We start from the raw sequence: 9,814 nt of genomic DNA, 5'->3' as shown, positions 1-9,814 counted from the left end.
CCATGGGACAGGGCACCACCGCTGCAGGGAGGCGGGGGGCAGGTTGTGACCCCTCACCGTGGGGCCACCCTACCCGCTTCTAAGGCAGCCTGGGAAGGAGCCCTGCGGAGCTGGGGGGCAGGGAGGCAGGGGTGGAGAGGCGAGAGTTGCCCGCGGCTGCCCCTACCCCTGCCCATGTCGCCCACGCTCCACACGGGCCCCACAGAAGCCTTCCCATCCTGGCTTTTGTTCAACCTCGGTGGGCGGCAAGGTGGGGGCGGGACGGAGTCTGCGGGGCCTGCGGGGCCTGGGCCTGCGTCACCGTCACTGGCCCGCCTCCCGCCCGGCCTATGGGAGCCCAGGGGACACACCTGTCGGGGGCCAGGAGCGGAGATTGGCCAGCGGGAGCTCGTACCTGCGTGGGGCGGGGAGCACTGCTCCTTGTAAGGCGAGCCCCCGCCGAGCCGGCTCTTCCCTCCCGAGGCCCCCACCTCGCCACCACCTCCCATTGTCCCATCGCCCTCGAAACTCTCCCAGAGACGGGCGAGTTGTCCACCTGTGCAGGTCTGAACTGACTTCCTGTGCCAGGGCCTCGCCTGAGCGGGGGCAGGAAGCTCACCTTTGCAGGTCTCCCCGCGCCGACGGACGCCCTGAGGCCTGACCCCGGCTGAGGCAGAGCACCCAGCTCCGTGGACCGGGACGGACGGGCTCAGGTCCCCCCCATTCCTTCCGAAGCCGGGTCACACCCACCCGGGCCCGGCACAGGGGAGGCGCTGGCTGCAGGGTCGGGGCGGGAGCAGCCTCAACCCGGCTCCCGGGCCGCGGCCGCAGCAGTGGAACCTGTCGGGGCAGGTAAGGGCGGGCAGCGGGGAGGCTGAGGCGCGGGGGAAGGCGGCTCCCTGCAGGGGGGCCCTCGCCAGCCCCCTCCGTGGCCGACGTGGGGCAGGGGCGCAGGTGACAGATGGGCTGTCGCCAGCCTGGCCAGCGTCCAGGGGAGCTCCGGTCACTGCAGACACAGGCCGGAGCGGGTCCTTCCCCTCCCAGGGAAAGGTGGGCCCCCGCGCAGGTGCGGCTGGGTTTCGGGTGTGGAGCCATCTTGGACCCACGGGCTGCGTCTTCCGGGCACGGGCACAGTGTGTGGGCTCCAGGCATGGGGTGCCCTCAGGGCAGGGCCTGGGCAGAGGGCAGGCTCCGAGAGGGGTCACGTTCTTGCCGCCTACCTGACAGCAGGCCTTCTAGAAAGTTCTCTCCAGAAGCAGCCACCGCCGTCCTGAGGCACTTTGTGCGGAGACGGGAAGCTGTCGCCTCAGAGGTGGGTGCGTAGAAGGGTTTGGCCGGGTGCGAGGATGCCCGCGTCTCCCTTGGGCTCTGGAGTCTGCGGTGGGAAGGGCTTGGTTTCAGCACCCTCTGGTCAGAGGCCGGCCGAGCCCATGGGCGGTGAGGTTGGTGCCTGGGGTTGTGGCTGGTCTGGTACAGGTGGGGCTCAGCCCGGAGAAGCTGGAGCCGGTTCCCAGGCCCCGCGCTGTGACTGGGGTGGGGGCAACGTCTCTCGTGCGGTTTTTTACTTAAATGTGAAACGGCTCAGTAGGGCGGCCGCAGCCGGGAACAAGGTCTGACCCACCGAGGCCCAGCCTTGAACTTGCCGCGGGGGCACCTGAACGCGGTTTTACAGCCCGGATCGTTGGCTTTCTTGAAGTTTGGGAACTGATTGATCATGGTGGCGGGAGGTAAGGTTCATTGTTCTTGATGAACAAAATTCTTAGGGCCTGAAGAGCCGATGCTTTAATTAACCCCCCGGGAGCGTCTCAGGCCTCCCCCCGGGAGCGTCTCAGGCCCCATTTACGCTGAGTGTCTGGGGAAAGACGTGGTTTGGTTTTGTTTTTCTAGTAACCCAGATGAAATGTTTAAAAGCATGGTTGGCAGCACATTGAATTTGGAAAAATTAAGGTTTGCATTTGTGAAAATGCGGATGCAGTTTGCGGTTCTTTTCAGACATTTTGGTAATTTGCAAATACTTATTTGCGAAACGAGTTTGTCAGAACATTTTTTAGTATCTAGAGGAAGATGAGATGGGCCGAGGAGGTCGCGCACCCCTGGATCCCTGGAGGAGCTGGTGTGTTCTCTGTGGGGCGGGTGGACGTGGCCCGGACACAGGGGCCGTGCTCACAGCCGGCCTGAGAGGGCTGCAAATCCACGCCCGCCCTGTGGGTGAAATGGCGGCTTTGCCTCCCAGACGCGTAGCTCCGGCGACGCAGAGGGAAGAACCTGAGTGCCCGCCAGGGCCAGGCCGAGCTCCGCACCCCACCCCCCAGCAGCCTCTGACTCCCGGCTCGGCTCCCGCGGTCGGGGAGGGTTGGATTTCACGCTTTGTTCTCGAGGCCTCACCATTGATTAAGCCCGTCGGGCAGGTTAACCAACAAGTTAGGTTTTCACGCCGGGATCACATTCCTCGCCGGGCGCTCCCACCCCACCCCGGCCTGTGCAGGTGGGACCCGGCCAGGCAGGCGGGCAGGGCGGCCAGGTGCGCCGAGGGGCACCTCCACGGGGCGTGTGCTCCGCAGAGAACCCCTTGCTGGGGCGGCTCTGGGCCTCCTGACTCACTCCTGGATTTTCCCAAGCTGAGTCTGGCCCCGCGGTGATGATTAACCCAACACCTCAGCCGGCACCGCGACGCTAGCTCCACTTCCCGGCGACGGTTGACAAGAAGGTGCCGCGTGGGGCTCTCGGAAAACAGGGAAGGTCCGTTTTCGCTTTTCATTTCTTGACCTGTGGCCACGGTAAGACTCGGCCGCCTGCCTGCCCGACTCCTTGCCCCTCACCCCTGTGCCAGGCACGAGGCCCTGCGAAGTCCTGGGTCCCCCAGCTGAGCCTGCCGGCCCAGGCCACCATCTCCCCACCCAGCCCTGGAGCCAGGGTCGGCCTCTCCTGCTAGCTGCTCGTTGGCTTTACAGCTTCTGCACTCAGGAGGCGCCTGGGAATCCTGCCCTGGAACTTAGGAAGGAGGCTTCTCCCACCTGCCTGCCACACGGGTCTGTCCCTGGGTCCGAGCCTCTGCCGTGTGCCCCTCAGCCTCCCGGGTGAGAATGCAATGGCTGATGAGCCTGGGGTGGCCAGGCCAGCTCTGGCCCTGTGGGGTTCCTGAGAAGGCTGGCCCTGGGTGGCCAAGGGCCTGGGGACACTGGCCCCGGGCCCTGAACCTAGCAGTGGGAGGCCGGCCCGTCCGCCGGGTGGGCTGGGGACTGTGTTTGGCCCCAGCTGCAAGGGACGAGTGCCGGGCACCTGCTGCCCTCCCCACGTGACCTGGCAGCCAGGAATGGAGCTGAAATTCAACTCTGCTTTGAACGGGAAGTCTTAGTTTCCTTTAGCTCAGAAAACAGGTGAAATTGTGTTCCTGAAGCACTGATTTGATGGGATTTGATGGGATCGGTGGCGAAGGCCTGTGAGGTGATGGAAAGGGAAAGCCGGGTGCCCTGGAGCCTGACAGGCTGGGGCCAGGGCAGGGGGCCTGGTGTGGGGTCTCCGGAGAGGGTCCAGGCGTGAGGGAAGCTGGGTCAGGACCTCGGAGACGTGGCCTTTGGAGGAGGAGACCGGAACCGGGTGGACCCGGCAGCAGGCGGGGGCGGGCAGACAGGGGAATCGGCACAGGGCCTGCGCCCCCCCTACAGCCTCTGTGGGTGGAAGGTGCCAGAAAACTTGAAGAGTGGCTCTGGCCAGCTCTCTGGGCCCAGTCGGCACCAGGTGGTTGCAGAGAAAGGGTGGGAAGGAGGACAGGGAGGACGGCGTGTCCAGTGGGCGGGGAGCTTTGGTCTGCCCTGAGGGCTGAACCTCCCTCGGGTCCTGAGTGTGCCTGGAGTAGAAGCCTAGGGTCTCTGGGCTCCAGGCAGGGCCCTGAGCAAGGAGGGGCCACAGGGCTGCCCACTTCCTCCTGCCCCCCTGCAGAGGCGGCTCAGCCCTCGCGGCGTCTGAGGCTTGACTGCCTGTGTCTGTGTTTGTGGCCGGTCTCCCTCTGTGCCTGGGTCAGACCCCAGGCCAGCAGACACACAAACCGCAGAGACGGCTGGGCAGAGTCAGGAGCCTGCCCCGCCCGCACCCCCACCCACACCCCCACCCCCGCCTGCACCCCCTGCCCTCAGACGCTGTGCAGTGAGCAGTGAGCGGGGCAGCATGGGAGAGGGGTCTCCAGGTGGGAGGGACCGTTCTGTCTCGAGAGCCTCGCAGACACCGGGCCTTTGAGAAGAGAAGGGGCTGGGCAGGGAAGCGGCTCCTGGAACACCATCCTGGAGACAGAGGCCCTTGTCCCCTGCCTCAGACAAGGCAGCACGTGGGGCCTGGGGGGCTGGGGCTGCTGTCCAGGCCTTCCTATGGGACCACCCAGAGGGAAGGTCCCCCGCAGAGGGGTGGGGGCAGAGGGCCGAGCGGGGCGGGCAGAGGGCCCGTGTCAGCCCCACTCCGACCTAGTCCTCAGTCGTCTGGCCAGGACACTTCGGCCCCCCAGATGCCCACCCCAGGACCCAAAGCTGGTGGCTGCTGGACTCGGCAGGGCTGGCGGGTGGGGCTCACCCGGGCCCCTGCCCTCCGGCGATGCTGTCCTCAGTGCCCCAGGAGGACGAGGCCCCCCAGCTACTGAGCTTCCCAGCGAGTCCCATGCAACCCCCAGCCGGGCGGCCCCCGGACCCAGCTCGGGCAGCCGTGGCCATCTTACTGGGCAGCATTGGATGGAGTCAGGTCTCTAATACTGCCTGGTAATGATGACGGCGGAGCCCTGCATGCAGCGACCGGCCGACCCCGTCCCGGCCCCCAGGGCCTCCCGCCAAGCCCCACGCTCCCCTCCCCAACAGCCCACTCACCAGACCCCACCCCGTCCGGGCCAGATGGCTCTGGGGAGAGTGACGGGGGGGACGTGACCTTCGGAAGGGGGCTGGGGTGCCCCCCACCAGCATCTCAGAGACCCCGGAATGCAAGGCCTCCTGCAGCTGCACCCAGGGCGCCCCACAGTGATCTGGGGATTAGGACGCTCAGGTGTCCGGGCCCTGCCCACAGCACCCGGGCGGGAGCTGCTGTCACACCCAGCAGGTGCGGGCCGAGCAGGACCCAACAGAGGGCTCAGGAGGGCAAGGCCCAACCGGGAGCCACGTGGAACCCAGAGGAAGCCGCCCCACCCAGCTTGGCCGCAGCCATCTTCCCTCCTGCCGGACAGGGTGGGCCGGCCACCGAGCAGACCAGTGCCCCCGCCTTGGTCCCGGGTCAGCAGCCCCAGGGTCCCCTTGCCCTGGAGGAAGCAGGGAGGGTGGGCCTGTGTGTGCAGTCTCAGGGCCCCCAAGCCCCTCTCCGCCAGCCCTGTCCGGTCCCGGCACCACCCCTGGCTGCTCACCGCTCCGGGTCTTCCCTGGGCTTCCACAGCAGCCCCTGCCTGCCTGGCGGGACCCCACGTCCCTCCCGGGCCCCTGTGAGCATCTTACCGGACAGTGCTGGATTTCCCAGCTTGACTCTAACACTGTCTGGTAACGATGTTCAAAGGTGACCCGCCGCTCGCCGGGGATGCCACCGAGGCACGTCCGGGGCTCCTACTCCAGGGATGGGCTGGGGCCGGGGGCCAAGCGGGGCCAGCAGACGGGTGAGGGCGGAGGGCTGAGCGGGGCCAGCAGACGGGTGAGGGCGGAGGGCTGAGCGGGGCCAGCAGACAGGTGAGGGCGGAGGGCTGAGCGGGGCCAGCAGACGGGTGAGGGCAGAGGGCTGAGCGGGGCCAGCAGACGGGTGAGGGCGGAGGGCTGAGCGGGGCGGCAGAGGGCCTGTGTCAGCTCCGAAGCCCAGCCCCCAGGGGAGGGGCCGGCCTCTGCCAGGGGTGCCCCCGGGGTCACTCACGCCCAGGCTGGGTCTGACACCTTGAGGACCCCTTGGTGCCTCCACGGGTGGCCTGGAGGGCATCCTGCTCCCCCTCCCGGAGCCGCTGTGCCTGACCCCCACCCAACCTCCCAGGCTGGGTTTTAGGGTGACCTGGCTCCAGGAAAGGCCATAGGGCTGGGATGCCAGGGCTGGAGAGGGAAGAGCAACAGTGGCCTCCCTCACGTGGTCCGGGCTCCGTGGAGGGTCTGCTGGGGGTGCAGGAAGGACAAGGTGGGTTCAGATTCCCGAGCCCCACCATGCAGGGGAGCGGGGACGCTCTGCGCTTGCCCTCTGAGGGACAAGGGGTCTCATTCCTTCCCCCAGTCAACAAGAACGGGAACTTTGTCCAAAACCCACCAGGCCAGGATGACCCATTGTTTCATCTTTTCCATCTGCAACCAGGGCGCCTGGGACCGCACCCCCACACAAGGCCCCAGCCTGGGGAGGGGGCAGCCACCGGGGAGAAGCTGCCCTTCGCTGTTACTCATTAACCCGACCGAGCTTCAGGAAGCCAGGGAGGGGCTGCAGGGAACCTTTGCCAAGAGCAGGGCCAGGGTGACCAGGTGGCTCCCGGGTACCCCCACACGGCCAGGCTGGGCTGGGACCAGGTGCTGGGATGGGGGCTGTCAGGGAAGTGCCTCGGGGGCTCGTTCTGCAGACCCAGGAGGGATCAGGGCAGCTGCAGGAGGTGGCAGGAGCCGCCCCCGGGGCCTTCCCTTCACAGGCCCCGCAGACACCAGCCCAGGACCCGGAGGCCACCCACACCACCGCCGGCCGATGGGCGTCTTACCAGACATGGTTAGACCTGGCCCTCTGTCTAATACTGTCTGGTAAAACCGTCCATCCGCCGCCTGATCACCGTTAGAGGAGAGAGCTGCCTGCCCTGCAGCTCATCAGTGCAAAGCTGCCCGGTCTGGGGCTCTCATGCCCCCCTCACTATGGCCTGTGCCCATCCGCAGCCCATCAGCGCAAAGCCGCCGGGGTCTGGGGCTCTTGTGCCCCACCCTCGCCATGGCCTGTGCCCACCCGGCCTCCTGGGGCCCTCGAGCCGTAGTCCCCGGGCAGATGCTGTGGACCCCGTGCTATCAGCCTGGCCCCTGGGGTCACAGTCACAGATACCCGGAGCCCCACCCCACAGCCCCAGCCCCCTCCCCACCTGGGGAGGCTGAGACAGAAGCAGCTGGGCCCCCCAAAGTGCCTGAGCCCAGGGCAGGGAGGAGCACAAATGCCCAGCAGGAACAATGTCACAGCGTCTCAGCGGCCAGGCAGCAGGACGCAGGGACCTCTGGGAGGTTCCCGGGGCCGGCCCTGGCCCTCATCCTCCAGGGGCCAGCCGTGGGATGCGGACCACACTCTCCCTCCAGGGCCCATCTCTGGGGCTGAGGCGGGCGGGGCCGGTGCCCAGCTGCAAGACCATGGGATAGGGAAGGCAGGTGCTTGGGGCCACGCAGCCCTGCACTGGGGGCCCCTCCACCCCAGGCGGCACACGAGGTGTCATCTGGAGCTGTCCCCAAGCCGGGCTCTGCAGGTTGACCTCCCCCACCCGGGGCTATCTCCAGACCCTCTTTCCTCCCTGGGGAGATGGGGCAGTCCCCCGCAGGGCCAGCTGAAACCACCCCCACGCTGCTGCCGCCTGAGCGACGTGTGTGGGGAAGAACTTGGAGTGCCACCCCCAGAATGTGGCGTCCGCCTCACCAGACCGCACGGGTGAGCCCTGGACTGCAAGGTGCATATAACACAAGGTTTGGACACACCTGGAGAGCTCGGGCCAGGCAGGGCCACACCTGTGAGCCTGAGCTCATCCAGCACCGCCCGGAGCTCGGGGACCTTCCCCATCCCAGCACCTCCTCACCGCTGTGCCCGTCTGGCCAGTCCCTCCAAGCACCCCTCGGATGAAGTTGCACCCCACACTGCAGTGGGGCTCACTCTCCACAGCGCCTGCTGCGTTGCACGGGGTGTGACAGGAAGGACCCTGCTGGGGCTGGCGGGGCCGTACCCAGAGCCTCCCTGTGTGGTTTCTCCTCCTCCTCCTCCCCTCCGTAAGCACCGGGAACAAAACAGAAAAAAAGTCTTTGTATAGTAATAAAGTCTGCAGTTCACGCACCCATGCTTGGACCAGCTCCTTATTTTAACCACACGCGCACAGACCCCCGCCGTGCAAAGGGCCCAGCTGAGGACAGAACCCCAGACACTGCATCCGGCCCCGGAGGCCCCCAAGGTTCCTGGGAGAGGCTCCCTCCCTCCCTTCCCTCCTCTTTCCCTCCCCCTCCTCCCTCCTCCTCCTCTCTCCGTCCCTCCCTCCCTCCTTCCTCTCCTGCATCCCTCCTTCCCCCTCCTCCCTCCTCCTCCTCTCTCCGTCCCTCCGTCCCTCCCTCCCTCCTTCTTTTGCTCAGGAATCTTCCCTGACTCTCCTGTGGTCAGCTCAGGTCAAGGTTCTGGGGGAAGGGGGAGTCCCTGAGTGGAGACACCTCAGCCTGTGCTGAAGGAAGCTACCGAGGGGGCAGCCGGTGGCCCTGGGGGGCCTCTCTGAGCAGGTGACCAAGAGCGTATGGTGCAGGCCAGCAGGAGCGAGGCCTGCGGACAGGATGGAGGCAGCCAGGCGCCAGCCAGGAGGGCTTCCTGGTCCAGCCACACCTGCCCCGGTGACAGCCACAGGTTGGTGGCAAAGGGCCACCTCCCTTCCAGTGGCAGGGCCTGGCCTGCCTGGAGACCCCACCCACTGCCCAAGAGGTGCCGGGCCTCCCCCACTGCCCGAGAGGTGCCGGGCCTCCCCAATTCTGCCTGGCCCTGGGGGCTGCACCCACCTGGACACGCGGGCCGGGCACACCCACGGCCCAAGGTCCCGCTCCCACCCGCCCTGCGCAGGAACCTTGCTGGGGCTACAGGTATCCGTGGCTGCCACACCACCCAGATTTTGGGATTAAGAGGCAGAGTTTTCAAGTTTGAACTCTGGAAAGCTGTGAGGGACGAGGTAGTGCCTGGCTGGGGAGCCTGGGGGCTTCTGAGGGCGGTGGGGAGTCCTCAGGCCTGTGTGGGGCCCCAGGGAGGGGAGGCTGCAGGGGTTGGGGGACCTGCCCGCTGCACCCCCTCTCCCCCCACACAAGGAAACCCGTCCTCCGAGGTGTGTGTCCAGATCACATCCTCCAAAGGCCGGTGTGCCACAAAGACGAACGCGGGGCTCTCCCTCCCAGCCCAGGGGCCAGGACCCTGCCTTGCTCTGTTCTCGGAAGGGTCAGCTCTGGAGAGGAGCTGGGCGAGTCCTTCCCATCCCCATCAGCTCCTGTCAGGCCACCTGCCTCAGCCTCAGGGAGGAGGGGACACACGTAGACCCCTTCCCAGAGCCAGAGTTTCCGAACCCGGATCTGCTGCTCCCAGCCTGGAGAGCCACAGCAGCCACCGAAGGAACCCCCCACCCGTCACCCCCACCAAGTGGGCCCTGCTCCCCGAAGGCCCAGCCACTCAGCCCAGGACCTGCCCCAGCCCCACCTGCCACCTGGCCTGAGGCTCCCAGAGGGCAGAGGGGCCTCCTGGGTCTGCTCCGCATCAGGGTCCAGCGGGACCATCTCAAAGCTTGAGCACCAGGCGCAAGGTGGGAGTGCAGGGAGGGGACGAGGACACTGTTCCCAGCTGGACAGAACCAGGAAGACGGTGGGAGACGCCCCCCACCGCCCCGCTTCCGCGAGCTCTCTCTTCCTTCCAGGGACTCCCCAGGGACAGGCGGGGCCCCTTCTTCCCCCACAGCTCAGGCCCCAGGGGCCCGGAGCAGGGAACCCCCAGGCTGCCACCCCGGCGTGGGTCGGGGAGGCGGCTCCGGAGCGGGCACCACTCTCTCGCAAGGGTGGCTTCTCCTCCCGGCTGCTGAAAAACCACACAGGCAGGCACAACAACAGACACTTACGCTCGCATCTGGAGGCCAGAACTCCAAAGCCACAGGGCAGGCAGGGCTGCACCC

General features: G+C 67.0%; 1 non-coding gene across 1 annotated transcript; it reads left to right on the top strand.

Annotated features, from left to right (window-relative positions):
• The first annotated feature begins 5,416 nt into the window (after nt 1-5,416).
• On the top strand, nt 5,417-5,505 carry MIR200A (microRNA mir-200a). Its single transcript, NR_035706.1, has one exon. It is a non-coding gene; the product is annotated as a microRNA mir-200a (primary transcript).
• The last annotated feature ends 4,309 nt before the right edge of the window (nt 5,506-9,814 follow it).

The sequence above is a fragment of the Pan troglodytes genome, chromosome 1 (assembly GCF_028858775.2).
Source record: "Pan troglodytes isolate AG18354 chromosome 1, NHGRI_mPanTro3-v2.0_pri, whole genome shotgun sequence".
Lineage (NCBI taxonomy): Eukaryota > Metazoa > Chordata > Mammalia > Primates > Hominidae > Pan > Pan troglodytes.
This window is presented reverse-complemented; position numbering and strand designations above follow the sequence as displayed.